General features: G+C 38.1%; 1 non-coding gene across 1 annotated transcript; it reads left to right on the plus strand.

Annotated features, from left to right (window-relative positions):
- Nucleotides 1-5,869: 5,869 nt before the first annotated feature.
- Nucleotides 5,870-5,976, plus strand: LOC142174993 (small nucleolar RNA R71). The gene has a single exon (XR_012704190.1). It is a non-coding gene; the product is annotated as a small nucleolar RNA R71 (small nucleolar RNA).
- Nucleotides 5,977-21,592: the final 15,616 nt, after the last annotated feature.

A 21,592-nucleotide genomic window follows, 5' to 3' on the forward strand; every position in this document is an offset into this window, starting at 1 on the left:
TTAATGTTTCCCCAAAGCACCATATTCAAGATACCGACTCTGAAAGGACTTACTACGAATCCGAAGCCATTACCTTCACCTTCCCAATACTAATATATGGAATCCCATAATTAATATAGAAAATACCACAAGTCTTGCCATCTTCCAAGGAAAACTCAGTTTCTATCCATAAGTACAACTTGAAAGCCTCCAATTATTGCTTGTAAAATTTTGAACACCATAGGACCATTCTCTAGAGGCATCCACTCTACTCAAACCGCAGTTAGATTGATTAAACGAACCGAACAACATGTGCTTCATTTGCACTCCGACACTGCAGAATGTGACCTCATTCCAATATAACCAAGCAACTTCCTGCTCTATGTACCAAGAATTCGTTACCAACCATAACTCAAGTCATTCCCCGATTCCCGTACACCCATAAAGCATAACATAGCCTTTATTGAAATTTCCTTTACTCGAGCCACAACTGATTTACAAATACGCCTCGAACTGGAACCATTAGAGCACATAACCGTGCAATCAACTATTCAATAGCGGACTCCCCCACTTGGCTCGAAGCCATAGATCAACACACGCTCAATAACTCATAACGATTATACTCTATTGATGCCATGATACCATAATGAGATTAAACTCAAATCTTTTATAAGCTTGTGAAAACACAGATCATCTAGAATTTTAACTCTTCTGCAAATCTCGCATTCCACTCTCGCAATAGTTACACCCACTCACTAAGCGACCCAATTTAAGTTGCAACACATATCCTTCACTCGCAAATCTAACAGACACATAAGGATCGTACAACCTCAGAACACTTCGCAGGAGATAACCCACCTTCTTCGCCTTAAACTAACATTTATGTATACCTTCCACCGTCATAACCATTATGCAGTCACTTAGTCTTCTTGAGTCTGAACTCATACCGCAACATGAAATTTACTTCACTCCCAACTAGGACACCTGAAAAGACTCTTTGTACACCCATAACTCGAGGCTATACCTCAAATCAAGATGGATACATCTCGCAGTACTAACATACTCATCACATAGTTATTCAGCCATCACTCCCACTAATAGGGACACTACCGAACATATAAGTTCAAAAATAATTGCTCGCACAGTCAGCACCTCGGTGCTCAAGCTATAGGCAAAAATTCGGCCTCAAGTCCTCCAGACTGGCCCAACATCAACACACAGAGATCACATCTCGTCCCTCGATCAGGGAATCACAAGCCATCGATGTACATCTAATATTGAACGCTCATGCATGCATACGAACGCGTGGAAGGAATTTCAAGAGTTATTTTTCAAGCTTAATCAAGGACGCACGATAAGAATTCAAGAATGTGAAGTTTTCCTAAAGGTTCTGTAGCCTCTCGAGGATAAATACAAACGTCTCCGTACGGATCCGCGAGACTCTACTAAACCTGCTCATGACTCGTGAGACCTATGTAACCTAGGCTCTGATACCAACTTGTCACAACCCAATTCCCCAAATCAGATCGTGATGGCGCCTCTCATGAAGACAAGGCCAGCCAGACCAAAACAGACCACCTCTTTTAAATAGTTAAATACCATAAGTAGTTCTAAAACGTGATATAATAACCATAATTTGCGGAAGTAATGATAACAACAGTAGAAACCATCCTGACACAGCCCAAACCGGGGTGTCACAAGTCATGAGCAACTAAGAAATCCGGATACAAGTCTACTAAACACTAAATCTGATACAATAGTTCTAAGAACATGAAAATGATAAGATAAGGGAGGCATGGGGTTGCGGACGCCAACAGCTACCTCGTAGTCTCTGAATCACTGCCTGGACTGCGAGGATCAGCACTCAGGAGCAGACTCTGCGATGCCTGAATCTGCACACAGGGTGTAGGGAGTAATGTGAGTACTCCGACTCAGTGATTAATAATTATAAATAATGGCTGAAAGTATGAAAACACATAAAGGCACAAAGCAATTCCATATCAAGCAATAAAATAACTTAAAGCAGTAATCAGTGAAGAAATCAAATGATATCCCTTTTTTTAAACAAGTAAAACAGGTAATTTAATAGGTAAATAACAAGTAGAAATCCTCCCCTCGGGCACAGTATCAATCGCTCAGAACAGTATCAGCCCTTTGGGCTCACTCTCAATATAGTATCAGCCCCTTGGGCTCAGTATCAATCACTCAGAACAGTATCAGCCCTCGGGCTCACTCTCAGATCATAATGGGTACCCGCGCTCACTGTGGGTGTGCAGACTCCGAAGGGGCCCCTTACGGCCCAAGCGCTATATCAAGCCACCTTGTGGAATCATCACTCGGCACTCGGCCTCACATCACTCGGCACTCGCCCCCACAACACTCAATCCACCTCATGGCATATAAAGTATCTCAGGCCCTCGGCCTCATATCACTCAACATATCCTCACATATGGCCCTCAGCCTCACTCAGTCCAAAAATCATCACAAGCCCCTTGGGCATTAGTAAAACAGTAGTTCTCAGCCTAAAACATGATGTAGAAATATCATTTAAGTTTCAAATCTGAGTAAAAATGGCTGAGTTTTTAAAACAGTAGATATCAACGGGACTGAGTTCAAATAATAAGTCAAGCAGTGAGGGAAACAATGATAAAAATCCTGGAAGGGTTCAAATAGTTGGCACGAAGCCCAAATATAGCAATCGGCCCAAATCATGATGATAACAAATGAATTTCAGTCAAATACGCGGTAAAATCATCAATCGGGATAGACCAAGTTACAATCCCCAGTAGTAAAAGACCCCACGCTCATCATCCAGCGCGTATGTTGTCTCAATATAGCACTACGATATGCGATCCGGGGTTTCAAACCCTCAGGACATCATTTACAATCATTACTCACCTCGAACCGGCTAATCCTCTAGCTCACGATGCCTTTGCCCCTCAAATTGGCCTCCACGTGCGTTGAATCTATCCAAAATCAGAACGAATACATCACAATATGCCAAGGGAACAAATCTCAAGCGAAAACACTCGAAAAATATCAAAAATCCCGAAATTAGCAAAACCCGAGCCCCGGGACCACGTCTCGGAATCGGGTAAAATTTATATTTTTAGAATCCTCATACCCTCACGAGTTTAACCATACCAAAATTATCCAATTCTGATACCATTTGGTCCTTCAAATCATTATTTTATATTTTTGAAAGGTTTCACAATTTTCTTCCCAAATTCCATCCCAAATCACGAATTAAATGATGAATTCAGTGATAAATTCATGTATTCTAGCCAAATCTGAGTTAAAATCACTTACCCCGATGACTTTCTTGAAAAACCTTTAAAGAATCGCCAAAATCCGAGCTCTGTAGGTCAAAATATCAAATAAAACCCAAAACCTCGTATTTATAGAGTACCCCTTAGATTTCACCCTCCGCGGGACGCACAAAACCGACCGCGGTTCGCACAAACCAGTGCGGTCCGCACAAAAACAACCGCGGCCGCACAGCTTTCCTCTGTAGTGACAGGCTTTAGTATTTTGGCCATAACTTTTTCTACATATGTCCAAATTGCAATATCTTTACCTTTATGGAAACTCAACACGAAGGACTACAACTTTCGGTTTTGAATCATTTCAAAATTCCTTGTAGATCAAACGATATGAGCTTTCAAAGTTGGACCGACGACCTGCAGATCTTCATGACCGCGGACCACCGCGCCCAGCACTAAATCCACTGAGCCCAGCACTAAAACTTCTGCCCCCATCCATTTTCTAAGTTTAATTATGTCCGGACTCGCTCAAAACTCACCCGAAACACACCCGAGGCCCTCAAACCTCAACCCAAACATACCAACACCTCCCATAACATCATTAACACCTTGTCGAGCTTTCAAATCACTCAAAACAACATCAAAACACCAAATCAATTTCGGATTCAAGCTTAAGAACTTAGAAATTTCAAATTCCACAGACAACACCGAAACCTATCAAATCAGGTCCGATTGACCCCAAATTTTGCACACAAGTCATAAATGACATAATGGAGTTATTCCAGCTTCTTGAGTCGGACTTTGATCTCGATATCAAAAGGTCAACCCCTCGGTCAAATTTCCAAACTTCGGCTTCTCATTTTTGCCATTTCAAGCCTAATTAAACTACAAACTTCCAAAAAAAAATCGAGCACGATCCTAAATCCCAAATTACCATACGAAGCTAACCAAATCATAAAAATTCCGATCCGAGATCATATACAAATAAGTCAAATATTGGTCAAACCTTTCAAATTTTAAGCTTTCAACTGAGACTGTTCTTCCAAATTAAATTCTGATTAACCTAAAATCCAACACCAACGATTTGCATAAGTCATAATACACCACACAGGGCAAATCATGCCCAAGAACTGGCGAGCAAAGTGCAAAAGCTCAAAACGACCGGTCGGGTCGTTACATTAGGACATTCTTTCATTTGAAGTACTATAAAATCTACAGGGAAAACTAACTTATCTACTCTTACGAGTATATTTTCAATTATTCACTTAGGTTTCTTAGTACTTTGATCCGCAAACTAAAGAGAAACACTTGTGTCTTTTATTTCACCAAGATCTAACTTTTTAAAGATAGAAAATGGCATTAAATTTATTGAAGCTCCAGAATCACAAAGTGCCTTTTCAAAATATATTCCTCTCAAAGTGCATGGAATTGTAAAACTGCCTGGATCACCAAGGTTTTATTGTAGCTTATTTTGAAGTATAGTACTGCATTTTTTCGTAAGCATTACCACAGAAACTTCTTCTAATTTTCTTTTACTTGACAAAATTTCCTTTAAAAATTTGGCATATGAAGGCATTTGTAACAAAGCATCAGTAAAAGGAATATTGATTTGAATTTGTTTTAAAATCTCCAAAAATTTTGCAAATTGGTTGTCAAGCTTTTCTCTTTTCATTTTTTGTGGAAAGGGAATATTCACAGGGAGAGGAGTCAATTTTTCAATATTTTTTTCATCTTTTTTCTTGACTTCATTCTTTTCAGATGATTCAGAGGGTATTTCAATATTCTTACCGTTGTTTACTTGTTGTTCTGACTGGTCTGCATAGGGTTCATCAAGATCCTTACCTGACCGTAAGGTGATGGCCTTAAGGTGCTCTTTTGGGTTTTTCTCTGTATTGCTTGGTAAGGGACCTTGAATTTTTTCTGAAACAAGAGCTGCCAATTGGCTCAACTGTATTTCCAGATTTTTGAGGGATGAATTTTGGCTCTCCATCTTTTCATTAGTGACCTTAATATACTTATACAGAAGATCATCAAGACTTGAATGAGCTTGTTGAGGCCTTTGCTGATAGGGCCCTGCTTGTTGATAAGGTCTAAAGTTTGATTGACTATGGTTTGGATTCTGGTATCCGGGTGGACCCTGTATTTGTTGCTTCTGGAAGCTTTGAGAGTTCTCTGCACCATTTGGATTGCTCCATTGAAATCCTGGATGTTTATATGCCGTTGGACTTCCAAAAGGATACTTCTTGTAACTGATGACATTGACATGTTCATCATTGTGATTGGTTTCTTGACATTCATGGTTCTGATGATTTCCTCCACACATGTCACTAGCCTCAGATTGGCTTGGTTGTTGTGTATTCACCTGAAAAGTTTCAAACTTTTGTGCCAAAGAAACAATTTGTTGTGTTAGTGTATTTAAAGCATCAACCTGATTTACTATAGCGGCCTTCTTGATAATTATACGCTCAGATGGCCATTGGATGGCATTCTCAGAAATTTCATTCAACAATTGCAATGCTTCCTTTGTTGTTTTTCCCATTACTGAACCTCCTGCAACTGCATCTATCACATTTTTAGAAGAGGGTTTTAGCCCGTGATAAAAAATATACAATTGCATATGTTCAGGAATATCGTGGTGTGGACATTTTCTTAACATTGCTTTTAACCCTTCCCAAGCTTGATAAACTGACTCTGTGTCAGTTTGTAAGAAATTAGATATGTCTTGTCTTAACTTTGTGGTTTTAGCAGGGGAAAAATATTTGTTTAAAAATTTCTGCGTCATTTGATCCCATGTGGTAATGGAACCTTGTGGCAAACTTCGCAACCAAGTCTTGGCATATCCTTTTAAAGAGAAAGGAAATAGCCTTAATTTGATAGCTTTAGGAGGTACTCCATTATACTTAGTTGTTTCAACAAGTTCCAAAAAGTCAATTAAATGACTATGTGGATCTTCACTTGCGTCTCCAGTGAAGATGCAAGACTGTTGAATTGTTTGAATCAGGCGAGTCTTGATTTCAAAGTTGTTGGCTACCACTGGAGGTTTTCTGACACTAGATTCACAGTTGAAGCGGTCAGGTCTAGCATAATTCCTTAGGATTCTGTTTGCTGGCCTTGGCGCCACTTCATCAAATTGATCCTCTATTTGTACTGGTGGTGGTACTTCGCGTGGGTTGATATTTTCTACTTCCTGATTCTCCATACTTGCACAAGCTATGCTTTGGGAAGATAATGATTGTCCTTTCTTGCGTAATCGAATAAATCTTTCAGTTTCAGGATCGAAATTGACCAACTCTTTTATAGAAAAGCGGGTCATAAACTACTCAAAATTCTAAAAAAACAAACTGAACTTAACTCCTAAAGTGGTAGTAGTAGTAGTAGTACTTAGAAGAAAATAATTAAAAGAAAGTGATGAATAACAAGGACAACAAAGATGACAAAAATAATAAGCGATCAAATAAAAATAGTAGTATGATAATGTTGTTGTTGTTGTTGTTGTTATTATTATTATTATTATTAATAGTAGTAGTAGTAGTATATGATAATAGTAATTATATTAGTACTAATTAGCAATAGATGTTATGAAGAAAAAAATGGTAAACGAAATCAGTTAGTAGTAACAGTAACTAACGATAAAAAATAATAATATAATACTAATATAGAATATAGTTACAAGTAGTACTAGTATTAATAATAGTGACTGCTATGCTATAATGATGATAAGAAGGATAAATGATAATAACAATTGTATAAGATGTTAGTACTTGTAATAGTAAAAGTAATAGTAGTAATATTTAGTACACATTGATAGCAAAGATAATAATACTAATAGTAAGTTTCCAAATTAGTAACAGAATATTTAGTCTGAAGTAGACTTTGTGCCAATCACCGGCAACGGTGCCAAAAATTTGACGAGGCCAATGCGTATAAGATTTTGCTACTCGTACTTTGTCAAATTCTAGTATAATTTATGATATCGTCCCACAGAGATTGGAGAATCTAGCTACAAACTTATAATATTCTTACTACTATTTGAGAGAATCATATTGATGAAGTTTGTTTGTTGAAAATTTAAATTGCTTAAGTTGAAACAAAATAACTTTCGGAAGATTTATATTTAAAAAGAGTTGGGAATCATTGAATTCACTCGATAGCGTGATAATAACAAAATCTTAGCTTCTACATGTATTTCTCTTAGGAATAACTATTTATTGCTAATACAATTATATTTTGCTCACTAAGAAATAATCAATTAATAACACTCCGTGAGATTATGTAAATCAATTGATATATGACTCGTGACGATTAAACTGAAATAATTTTCTTGCCTGAATTGTGCTAAAAGATATCAAAAACCTCTTGCGATTAATTATTACTAAAAATCAATAATCTTGCCAACTACAACTCCTCCGTGAGAATTAGAATGGAAGTAAGCAAGATTACAAACTTGGAATGATAGCTTAAAAAGAATTACTCTCACTCTGTTATTTTACCCAATAGTTATCGTATATTAATTTTGTTTCGTGAGAATTACAAAATTGACATACAACTAACTTTGGATAATAAATAGATAGAAGTGATAATAATTAATTAAAACTAATATTCCAGCACAATATAGAAATATAATTAGAAAGTTTCAGGTCAAGCATGTAATAAAATTGAGATTAATATTATAACGCTATCGAGCTTCATCAACTATCCCAACAAAATAGATTACTCCATTATGGTGTATTTAAATCTCACAAAGAAAGAAATTCTTAAAATACTATCAACACTCTTAGGAAATTCAAAGGCTACAAGATAAAATGAAATAGATAAAGAGAGAAGTAAAGACCAAAGCTAGAGAAAAGTTTGCTAATTAGGCACATATGATCTCTCTCCCCTTTCAACACAAACATCCTATTTATAGAAATCAAATCTCATAAGGTGTCACGATGCCTTGTGGTTCTTTTGCCATGATGCGTCGTGCTTCTATTGCCATGATGTGTCATGCTTCTATTGTCATGATGCCTCGTGCTTGTCTTTTTATTCCTTTATTTGTTTTATCATGATATTTTTATTTTCTACAAAATACTATTAGAAAATACAGATAATTGACATATTATATATAATTATATATATATATATATATATATATATATATATATATATATATATATATATATATATATATATATATATATATATATATATATATATATATATATATAATTTAAAATAATTTATTTTTAAATATATAATATATGAATATTTTATAGTCATCAGGTGTGAATTTCTTGCTCAGATAGTATATCGTCTGCTCCTTTCTTCCAGTCTCATCATGTTATCCCAGTACACAACCAAAAGCTTCGTCCAATACGGACAAATAAAGCAATAGAGGTCTTCCTGGTTCTGGTGGGACCAGAACGGGTGGTTTGGATAAATACTCCTTGATTTTGTCGAAGTACTTCTGACATTCTTCAGTCTAGCTTGTTACAGCATCTTTCCTCAGCATTCTGAAGATCGGCTCACATATCACGGTTGATTGTGCTATGAAATGGTTGATGTAACTGAGACACCCTAAAAAGTTCATCACATCTTTCTTATTATTTGGAGGTGGCAGGTCCTAGTTAGCTTTGACTTTTGACGGGTCTAATTCAATCCCTCGGCAACTGACAATGAATCCTAACAGTCTTCCAGCAGGGACTCCAAAGGAACATTTTTGCAGGGTTCATTTTCAGATTCTACCTTCGAAGTCGATCAAAGGATTTCTTCAAGTCTGCTATGTGATATGTACTCCTTTTGGATTTGATGATAACATCATACAGTACACCTCTATTTCCTTGTGTATCATGTCGTGGAAAATGGTTGTCATGGCTCTTATATAGGTGAATCCAGCATTCTTCAAACCAAACAGCATCATTTTATAGCAGTATATCCCCCATGGTATGATAAAGGCAGTCTTTTTGGCATATTCTTCATCCATCCAGATTTGATGATATCCCGCAAAGCAATCCACAAAGGATTGGAGTTCGTGCTTGGCACAGTTTTTGATCAATATGTGTATGTTAGGCAACAGGAAATCGTCTTTAGGACTTGCTCTATTCAAATCTCGGTAATCAACACATACTCTAACTTTCCCATCTTTCTTCGGAACTAGCACATTGTTGGCCAACCAAGTCAGATATTCGACCACTCGGAGAACCTTGGCTTTGATTTTCTTGGTGACCTCCTCTTTTATCTTCAAACTCATATCCGGCTGAACTTTCTGAGCTTCTGCTTTACGGGTGGACACATGGGATTGGTGGGTAGCTTGTGAGCCACTATGGATGTGCTCAAACCAGTCATATCATCGTAGGACCATGGAAAGATATCTCCATACTCTTTTAGAAATGTGATGTACTCTTCCTTCTTTAACGGTGATAGATGAATGCTTATACGTGTTTCCTTGACCATTTCATAGTCCCCTAAGTTAACTACCTCAGTTTCGTCCAAGTTAGACTTCGGTTTGTTGTCAAAGTTTTCCACTTCTCTGACGATTTCCTCAGGTACTATATCATCTTCCAGATCCTCAAAATCACTATCCTTATGTTGCTTGTCTCATTACATATGACAGTCGTAGGTTCATCGGGATAGGTAATAATAATGTTGTAAAGAAAAATATAAAGAATAATAATAAATACGAAAAATAGCAACGCGTTAATAAAATCTTGAAAATGTCAACAAGTGCAGCTCAATGACTTGAGTATTTCAAAACAAAATACTGAAAATGTCTTAAATGCTCAAAACTATTTTTAAAATAATTGATGCTAATTTGCGAGACTGCCTAGGAACTCGACGGGCCCGGGATGGTGCAGCAGTCCAGTTTTTGAGAATAGCTCGTTTCTCCACGGTCTGAAGGGTAAGGTCTTCCTCCTCCTCCTCCTCTGCACTGCAGTCCATATCTTCTTTATCTAGAAACAACTTCCTTATGCCAGCTAAGACTGCATCTTCCTCAGATCCCCACATCATATTAGCTTGATGAAATGTCTGGTGCAGAGGTGGTACTAGTTGTTCCAGTGTATAATAAGGACCACTTTATGGCCGAAACCAATCCTGGTATTCTTGCCAAGTATATTCATATCCGAGCCCAAAAGTTGTGCCATGACACTATGGTTGTACGTGTTTGGTAATCCCTTGGAGGTTTTTGCCGAGACCTTTGCCAGGTTCATACCCTGTACATAGCAGTATGCTTTCTATCTTGTTGCTCCACAATTTGTCTTTTTTAATTACATTGATGCGCTCGATGTGATGGTACGTTTCTCCATCCAGCTTCTTCATGTTCTTAATGATTGGAACGGTCTGATTGGTGTAGATAAGATTACTTCCATCTCTATGAATAATTACTTCCTAGTGATTCCAGTCGAACTTCACAACCTGATGCAGAGTTGAAGCCATTGACCCAGCAGCATATATCCAGGGCCGCCCCAATAATAGGTTATAGGTAGCAGATATATCCAGCACTTGGAACTCGACATCAAACCAGGTAGGGCCCATCTGTGGGCTGAGGTTGATTTCTCCGATGGTGGCTCTTTGACATCCATCAAATGCCTTCACATTCATTCTTTCCATCCGTATTTCATGCAAGCCTTTACCTAAACTCCTCAGAGTAGTCAGTGGGCATATGTAGAGACGTGAACCCCCATCTATCAGGACCTTGGCGATGAACTTATCCTCAAATTGCACTGTGATGTGTAGAGCTCTGTTGTGACTTAGTCCCTCTAGTGGTAACTCATCTTATGAAAGGTGATTTTGTGTTTTCCAGTACCTGCAGGACCATGTTGGCAATCTCCCCACTAGTGATGTTGGTAGGTACATAAGCTTCACTTAGCATTTTCATCAACGTATTCATGTGTGTGTCGGAGTTTTGCAGCAACGACAAGATGGATATCTAAGCAGGATTTTTGTTCAAGTGGTCAACAATAGAATCATCTCTCTCTTGTACTTTTTTCCAAAGGTCATCGGTACCGGTCTCAACAACAGTCGGCTTAGACACAGCTTCTTTGCTTGTTCCTCCCAGGTGCTTAGGTGTATAAACTCTGCCAGTTCTTGTCATGCCTTGTGCCGCACCTGTTTCTTCCAATTTTGCTTTTCCTTTTCTCCTTGGTTCTGCAACATAATCCCATGGGATAGTATCAGACTTGTAAGATGGCATGAGAGCTACCATCACAATGAAGGGTGTAGTTACCTCGACTTCAAATGGCGCTTGGGTTTGTACCACAATGGGTGTGAGGGTGACCAGAGATGTTTTAGGATTATCTCCCTCTCGAATGAGTCCGATTGACCCCTCTAGATCCCATTCCTATTCAGTCTTTATTACATTTACTCCCTCACCTCTATGGTCCGGAAGAGGATTGTTACGAACATTTGGTGCAGCTTCCATTACTTGTATGACCTTAGTGTCAATAAATGTCTGGATCTTGTCCTTCAGTATGCGACACTCATCAATAGTGTGACCTTTCATGCCTGAATGATAGGCACATGTTTTAGTCTCTCGTATAGTTGGTCTATGGGTTCAGCAATTGGGTTATATTGTCTAAATGGTCTGCGGTCGAAGTTTGGTTTTGGTTTTTGGTAATTTTGGCGGGCGGGTGGGGGTGAGTAATAATATGTGGGTCAAGTGTTATAGGCGTGGTAGGTAGTAGCAGGCTGTTGGTATCTAGGGGTGAAAGTCGGTATGTGGATGGAGGTGTTTGGTATGTGAGAGGATACTTAAGACCTCGGGCTACCGTCACAGCACCTACTTCTTTCTTCTTCGAGAGACCTCCCGATTGTAAGGCTTTATTTGTGGCCTACAGTGCCTCAAAATTTATCACCATTCCACTCTTAATCCCTTCTTCTATTCTTTCTCCTAGCTTGATGATGTCGGAGAATTTATGATTTTCAATAACCATCAACCTTTCATAGTTTTGCGGGTCTTGAGCTCTGACGAAGAACTTATTCATTTGTTCTTCTCCAAGTGCTGGCCTTACTTTTGTAGCTTCAGATCTCCACTGAGTAGCGTACTCATTGAAGGTTTTTGTTGGTTTCTTTTTAAGATTTTGGATGTAGAAAACGTCTTGTGCATTTTCTGTGTTGAACATGAATCTGTCCATGAAATTTGATGCCATTCTTGCCCAATTAACCCACTTTTTCGGGTTCTGACTGATATACCAAGACAATGCATCTCCTGTGAGGCTTCGCATGAACAGTTTCATGTGGATTCGTTCATCTTTTCCCACTCCTACACGTTTGTCACAATACGTCCTCAGATGCACTTTCGGATCACTAGTTCCATCGAACATTTCGAACTTGGGATATTTGTAACCCTCTGGAAGTTCCACATCTGGTTAAATGCACAAGTCCTCATAGTTCAGACCTTTAATGCCTTTACCTCCTTCGACACTCTGAACCATGCCAACGAGCTTCTTGAGTTCATCTACCATGTTCTTAATGAGCAGGTCTTTCTGAGTTGATTCAGGTATGTATAAGGTTTGTTGCGAGGTATGGGGTAAACTTTCCACACATATGGGATTGCTTTGATGAACTCTGGGAATCTGGGTATAAGGGTGGTCATTGGTTGAGTTTTGGGGATCAGAAGTAGGTTGTGGTGTATTTTGGGGAGTGTGATACGTGGTGGTTTGTGGTTATTGAGTTGGATCATGGTGGTGTTGTTGAGGAGTAGGTATTGGTGGAGGGTTAAGGTTCTAAGGAGGTGTGGGTACTAGTATGGTGCAGGAGGATTTGGTGGTGGATTTTGGTTTTGTGTGTTTTGGGGGTGGTGTTGGGTTTTGGGTATTTGGATTTTCTTGGTTAATATCAGGGAAATTTAAGGTGAGAGAAAGGTTTGCCAAGTTTTGGACCTGCTCAAGTTCTCCTTGTAGCTCCAGAATTTTCTGTTCCAGATGTAAAACTAGTTCGTTCTGTGCCGGAGTACTTCGGCCATATGAAGTTTCGACGTTCTCTGCCATAGTAGCACTGTCCTTCCTAATACCACTCAAATCATCCATTTTCCCTTTCTCTTTGGTTTTTACTTTAGGATCACTTGGTGGAGGAGGAGGCGGAGGACCTCTGGATCTAGTGTGATATGCTGACGATGCCAGTATGCACGAATCAACCTCGGGGAATGAGAATAATCAAAAGAAAGAAAAAGCAAGGGGTAACCAAGTTAGTAAGGGATATTAAAAGGATGCTTGCAGTATTAAACATGTTTTGCAAAGTCATGCAATAAATTTGCGTCCTAATTTGGGGGACCTCGTTGTTCCCGAGATAGGCCTAAGCGATACATAGACTTGGAGAAAATTGATGCCAATAATTGTGTCAATTCATTAATGCGAAAATGAGTTAAACCCTAATTAAATCGACAATAATGATAAAATTACTAATGACATTTGGCCTTATTACTATCGAAATCTAAAACTAAGCTAGAAAACAATAAAGAACATCATTTCCTAATCTTCTTGGTCCCAGAAGGACCTTCTCCATGATTGGTTCTCTTGACTCCATCAATTAGGTTCCATAGATTGCGCATATCCAATAATAAGTAAGCCTTTGATAGATTTCCTCCTTCACTGCCATCCGTGTTTTGACAATCTGAGAGCCTTTTTTTCATCTTTCCCTCAAGCTCCATCAATCCTTGTTCTAGATATTTCAATCTCTATGTTGACTTAGTGGCAATTTCCCTCCATTTATTTATTGCCTCCATATCCACTTTGTGTTGTTCCAGATGTCTAGCTTCAGACTCGAAAACCCTTTTGTGTAGCCTCCTATTCTTGACCTGTGCCTCAGCATCATCATCTATGATCCTGTTTTTCAGATTGACTCCCGGCTTGACGTCTTCAGCTATATCGTCTACCAACCATGATTAGAAGTACATATGACCGACATAATACCTATTTGGCTCAATTGTTTCTTTTTCCACAATGATCTTCTGGTTCCACATATGTTGTGCTTCGAACTTGAATGGAATGACGTTCCCTTTAAAATATGCTTTGTATTGGACCATGTTGGAAACCCGAGGTATGACCTATTTTCTTCCCGCTTGTCTCATTACCCTTATATGAGCATAAGGATAGATGCCCCTCAACCCGATCAGTACCAGATGAATAGTCTCTCTTGACCTGATGATGAACTCGCTGCTAGAAAACCATTCAAACATCCAATATACCTGCTCATCTGTTAGATTGCTGAAGAAATGCACCCAACTTATAGCATATCTAGGATGTGCAAACCTGTTTGGGATAAATGTCATTTTCTTTGGATGATGGTAAGCTATGCAGTCATTCAACAGCCGTCGCAGAAGCTCTTGATGATATTCTCCCCTCTGAAAGTGTTCCAATAACCAGACTTGCAATAACAAATTACAACCTTCAAAGTGTCTGAATCCCTGCTTGCACCGATCTAGAGCACGGTACATTTCAGCTAAGATCATGGGGATGATAGTATAAGTTTGTCCCTCGATGCCTTCCATCAAATCCTGGCGACCATGGATTAATGGGTATGAATCCTTCCCTCTTTCATTGGAAATATCAACAACCCCGAGAAGCAGACAATGAACACATAAACTCGTTGGTGCGTCCAACACGAAGAAGTAATGGCGAATTCATCATGATGAAGGCGATATGACTTATTGTGCCTGTAATGCTCATAAAGAAATTCAAATGGGATATATGATTTTTTAAAATAAAGAAACTCATCATTTTTCTTAAAACCTAGCACCTTTAGAAAACCGCGAGGGGTGCGATTCTCTGGCACTAGTAATCCTGGACTATCCCACGGCAAGTTAGTGAAACCTTCTATTTCTTCTAGGAGAGGAATCATTTCTATGTCACCAAAGTGGAAGACATCCCTTTTCTCGTCCCAAAACATGGTAGCGGCCTTAATCAATGCCATATTTAAGCAAAGATGGCAAGTCACCAAGTACCCTTCTCACATGATTCTTGTCGCAATGCGCAAGGTCTTTCCACTATTCAAGTAGCAGAGGTTGGATGTTTTGGACTATGCCAAACCTGGGGACTTCATGCTTCATATTATGCAAACAAATAAGGTTAGCCCTTTCCCCCTCCAGACTTGACCATTTACACAGTAATGATCAATAGCGGACTATTATGTTAACAACGTTCTAACCCATACTAGGTTTAACATGATGAATGTACATTTGATATTGGAGTAAGGTTTCTAGAATGGTCTAGACTGGTACTCTTCAAGTGGACAATTTGAGAGGGAAAGGCACGGGACTGTCGATTGCACCGCTGATCGACTAGTCTACCGTAAATAACTCTTTTCGATTAAAATAAAAAAGGTAATTTTGGAAAGTGCGGACACTCATCAAGTGCCGCTATGTTAATAATTGGCACAAGTGGAGTATGATGTGGAGCATGCTTTATGCAGAGATAATAACACGTTGCCAAGTATTTGCATGATAAAGCAGTATAAAAAAAGTAAGGCAAACATAAAAAACATAGAAAAGCAAGAAAAAAGGAAGAAGTTAGTTCGTGGGATATATTCGAGAATATAATAAAGCAAGTAAGGGAGTAGGGATGGTAGAGGCATAATATGGCAATCTTAGACAAAATGAAGAGCAATGAAGAGTGGTTATAGCAAATAGAGGCGAATGGGGAAAATGATGTGCACGTAATAGCAAATTTAAGCAAATAAAGGTGAAGAAGGGATGTGCATGTAATAAAGAAAGTAATCCACATAAGTCAAGTTCATTATGGTAAGAGCCTAAGTATAAATCCTCAGCAAAGTCGTCATGCTATCGCGTCCCTTTTTCTCGCGAAATCGGGTTTCGACGTGTGACAACTCTTTTAGTAGGAGATAGAGTGTTAAAAGAAGAGTCATCACTTAATGATTTTGAAGGTACGTTATGGCACCTATTATGTAGCTAACTCTGTTTAACTAGTCAATGCCACCAAATATCAGGTAATGGATCAATTTACCTCAAAAAGAAGGTGTCAGGCACTCCTCGAGGTCCACAACTGTGGGTCCTGGCCAAACTTAAGACTATGTGGATTATGATTAGTCGAGATGATCAAATAAACAAAGAGGATAAAAGATCGGAGCATTTCATTATAACACAATGAGAATTTGTACAAATCTTAAGGACTACAAGGATACAATTATAATGATCTATATTAGATGACTAAATGTATAAAGGAAAGGGGGGTCCTAAGTTTTTTAGCTTAAAGGATCACCCCGCGCAACATAAATAATACTTCGCAACTTCTTTTAGATAGGAGTTGCTCATATTATTCAGCGGGCGCAGACTATAATCTCCTGCTACCCAATTACTATATTGAAGTTGTTTACCTAAAGCTTTCTAATTCAATTCTAGGTCGTGTCCTATTCGTGCACTACCCGTCCCACGCCTATGGTCCAGGAGGCTTTGGACCTACTATTTGGGTGGTTCTAGACTTTACTTAGGTTGCTCAAAAATGATAAAACTAGGTGACATTCAAAACAAATAGGACTTCATGTAAAGACAGTTAAAGGCCTAAGTTAGCCTCCATATATAAGCAACAAATGCATGCGGGCAGATTCTTACATTAGGTAGTAGACAATTTCATAATTGAGACAAATTAGAGGTATTAAGTCCTATAGACATGGTTTCTATGTGATTTTGATTTCAGGCATACATGCAGTGCTGATTGTTTTAGAACAACGAATTTGCAGATTATAGGTATTACAAATCCTATAGGCATGATCTCTAAATTGTTTGTGCAATGAGGCAATAAAATTGTTTGAATACTTAAAAATACTCGTGTTTGATCTTATTAGCATACTTTCTAGGCGAGTAATAATATCCTATTGGCAGGATTTCTAGGAGTTGGCAATTGAAATTGGTTCTATAACACTTTATCCCTATGGGCATGTTTTCTAGGCGAGCAATGTGATAAAAGTAGCAATAACAGTTGTTAATTAGTCAATTAAGTTCCTATGGACATAATATCTCGATGAACATCAATGTGATCCTAGGCATGGTATCTAGTGAATACGCTGCAATTGCATAAATTTAACGAACAACTATTGGCACTGGTTTCCAATAGGGAGGCCGTATAACGATAAATAGCAGTAGGCATAGCAAAAGAAGTTGAGTGAGTGTGGGATTCCCTATAGGTATGATTTCTACTAGTGTTCAATTTATGAAAAACCAGACAGCATATATAACATGTTGGATAGAATAACAAGTAGGTCACATAAACTCTACATGCATATTTTCTACCCTTTTATGCAAATATTAGAATATACCCGCTTCACAAATTTCACTAAAACCCCAATTGTTTGTTATTACAAATTATTAAAGGCTCGTAGAACATAAATATAAATATTACACGTGAATAAAACTAAAGGCCCAAGAGCAGGCCTAAAAATGAAGATAACCCAACGTTGTCTGGGCCTTCAACAAGCTCAGTTTCCACAAATAGCATGCCCAGATCCAAGCATCTCTCAAACAGGAGACTATGCCTATTAGCACAACCCAAAGTCACATAGGAACTCATGTTAGGCCAAACAGTCACAAATTGACCAAACGACCCAAACAAATTATCGAATCACACAAAAATCAATGAAGCAACCCCTGAATGATCACCTTATAGGGACATGATCGCATAACATTTAGCAGTATTCACACAAAACATGTTGGTATTTCAAAAGCAAGAACAACAAGAGTGATTAAACAAAAGAACAAGAGAATCAATAGGATCTAGCTCCAACATGGTAAATTTTACATGACAAACTAACAGCATAAGTTCAATCATGGAGGATAGACATAACATTAAGAGAATTGAGGAGACATGCCACTTAGAGTAATGGGGTAGGTATACAAGATGAACATACTAAGCTTTTCAAAATGAATTTAGAGTGCAAACTAAGAATCTAAGTCATGGAGGTCTAATAGAGTTGTAGTTTGAGGATGGAGATCACACATAGCAAACAAGCAAATAGGCATGGTCCACAACAGCCAATAAGAATTCTGATCATGATGAGTATAACACAAAGATTCTTAAATTCAAAGATATCATGGTGGGAAGGCATGTCAACTTAAGGTCAAGTAGAGCAAACATATTTAAGGACTTAAGCCAATCCCTATACATGATCAGGAAAACTAAATGTAGTAGGACTCAACTAGAAGCACAAATAATGCCAAAGTGTACAGGACTAACCAAATACAACAATAAGTTTGACTAAAGCATCATGGTAACAGATTCGATTCATGTAAGCAAGTAACAACAGAGTTCACATAAAGGACTTAAGGCAAATCTGGGATGGAAATAGTTCCCTAGGAGTTCAAGTGCAAAAGCATGTTAAGACATGATACAAGACTCATAACAAATAGCCAATAAATGAATTCAAGCAAACTTAAACGAGCATAACAATCAGACGGTCTTCCAAATTGAATACACTAAATGAACATATAGGGAATTATACAGATTCTGATGAAGAACTATAACAGGATTTCAAACAAGGTCGACACAATGTCATATTGGTTCGAATAACATGAGTATACGAAGCACTGGAAACAAGCAAAAGGAAATAGAATTGCAGAGTCAAGACACTCACCTGTTTGCAGATTCAACAAATAAAATAAGGGAGAAAAGCTGAGTGTCAGAGATAGCTTGAGTTCCACCGGCAAAGAGAATGGCCAAAGAACACAAATTCTAGTGCATCCGAGTTCACAGGAGTCTCAAATGGACCCCGAGCAGTACTCACACTAGCGAGGTCGATAGAGAGAGTTTTGGTGGCCTTGGATTTCAACATGCCAATAGCAATAGATTCAGAATAATATAGATAACAAGTGAGAATGAGAGAATAATGATTAAGGTCCGTCCAAAAGGGAAATATGGGAGAGATTTATATAGTAATAGAAATTGAGCAAACAAACAAGGAAACACTATAAAATCAAACATAATAAAGGAAATAATAGCATACAAAATCAATTTAAAATCGGATTAGGAGAAAAATTAGGTAAACCCTAGTTCATCATGGAGCACCAAAAAAAGTCAAAAATCTCACTAAATCGGACCCGTATGACCTTGCCATGATGCACATAGACGATATATCATCCAAATATCGAATGGTGAAGTTGATCTCCCTTGATTCAGAGACTGGTATTTGCCAAAAATGGGGCAAACACTAAGTAACATCACATTCTTGTAAGTAATACTGAGGTAACACTTAAAAGGTAAGAAAATCACAGAAGGAATCCTTGATTGAACCGGATTCAGAGAAGATTGAGAAGGGGGGCTAGGGTTTCTAAAGGAGGGAGGGGTTTGAGAGCATATAGAGGTGGATGACGAGTGAAATGGGTTAGGGTTTTTTGGGTGAGGGGATATAAAGAGATATGTAAGTTTATTATGGGTCGTTGATCATTTGGGATCAACGGCCAGGATCAAAAGGGGAAGCGGGGCTAGTTATTTTAAAGGGTACCGACTGGGTTAGGGAATTAGGGGGCTCTGGTTTAGGTTGGGGACCTGGGTTAGGTGTTTAGGCTTTAATTTTGGTCCAACAATAACTCAAAATTGGGCTATAAATTAAAATACACGAAAATTATTAATAAATAATTTATAAAACTATTTAATATATAATAAAATATTACTTGTACAATAAAGTAATTGAAAATACTTACATAACATAATAAAAATATAAAAATGCTATTTTAGCACAAATAATATAATAAAATAAAATTTTGCATGAAAATAGGTCGTTATTGCAAAATCACTTTAATAGCTTAAGAAAACACAAATATACTTACCTAAAATAAAATAAAATATTTTAAAACATATATGTTGATGCAAATAATAACTTTAGATAATTAACCCATTACAGAATAATGTAAGGGATAATTAATAAATAATCAAGTAATTTAAATGTGAAGAAATCAATTTGAAGCTCTAAATAAATGTGGAAAATTATAGAAAATACTTGTATAGTTCTTATAAATTAAGTAATGATGTAAAAATGACATTTTGAAAGTATATATACTATTTTTAAAATATGAGGGAAAAATTAGGTATCAACAAACATGTCCTCCAAGATCTGAATAGTGCACTCGGACTGTCTGTCCCACTAGGGATGAAATATCGTACTCAGCTCGAACTATGTGCCTAACTCATGCTACACGGCTCTCCAAAAATGCAACTTGAACTACGTGCCTTGATCCAAGATAATAAACACTGGCACACCTTGAAGGCAAACAATCTCTTGAAGATAAATTCGAGCCAGCTGCTGTGAAGAGTAGGTAGTCATAACTGGAATGAAGTGTGTAGTCAGTATGTCCATAATAACTCTCAAAAAGTCAAATATCCTCAAGGTCCGTAGAAATCCAACTACTAAATCCATAGTGATATGTTTCCATTTTCACTTTGGAATATCAAGCCTCTAAAGCAAACCACCCGGTCTCTGATGCTCGTGCTTCACCTGCTGAAAGTTCAGACATCGAAAAAATACTCAGCAATATCCTTTTTCATTATCGGCCACCAATAGTGCTGCCTCAAGTCCTGGTACATCTTTGCGGTAACTAGATGAATGGAGTACTGGGAACTATTGGCCTCCTCAACTATCAACTCACGCAACCTATCCACATTCGGAACACAGATCTGACCATGCATCCTCAACACCCCATCATCCTAAATAGTAACGTCCTTGGCATCGTCGTGTTGCATCATGTCCTAAGTACAAGCAAGTGGGGATCATCATACTGACTTGCCTTGATACGCTCAAATAAAGAAGATTGTGAAACCATGCAAGCAAGAACCCAGCTAGGCTCCGAAATATCCAACCTCATGAAACTATTGGCTAAAGCCTGAATATGCAATGCTAACAGTCTCTCCCCATCTGGAATAAAAGCAAGACTACCCATTGTAATGATCACACCGGTTGTTTCGAGCTCTAACATGTCGTTTGATGGTTCAAGACCTTGAGTAGCTTCACTTAATGTATTATGACTTGCGCATGTTGTGTGTTTTGATTTTTGGGAGGTTCAAAGTTGATTTGAAAGAACAGTTCTCAATTCGGAAGCTTTAAGTTGGAAGAGTTGGCCAAAGTTTGACTTTTGAGTAAAGGACCTCAAAAGGGATTTGAAGATTCCTATTTGTTTGTAAGGTAATTTCAGACTTGGCCGTATATTTAGGTTGATTATCGGATGGTCTGGAGCATGTTGGTACTTAATATCGGAAGTTTGCATTTTGAAGGCTTTGAAATTTACTAAGTTTGACTTGGAGTATGCTTTAGTGTTATTGGACTCTAGGTGGTGTTCGGGGACCTTGGATAGGTTCATTAGTTGACTGAAACTTGTGCGTGAAGTTTGATCAAGATCCAGTATGTCTAAGGGTGATTCAGACGCATTCAGAAAAGTT

The sequence above is a fragment of the Nicotiana tabacum genome, chromosome 20, assembly GCF_000715075.1.
Source record: "Nicotiana tabacum cultivar K326 chromosome 20, ASM71507v2, whole genome shotgun sequence".
Lineage (NCBI taxonomy): Eukaryota > Viridiplantae > Streptophyta > Magnoliopsida > Solanales > Solanaceae > Nicotiana > Nicotiana tabacum.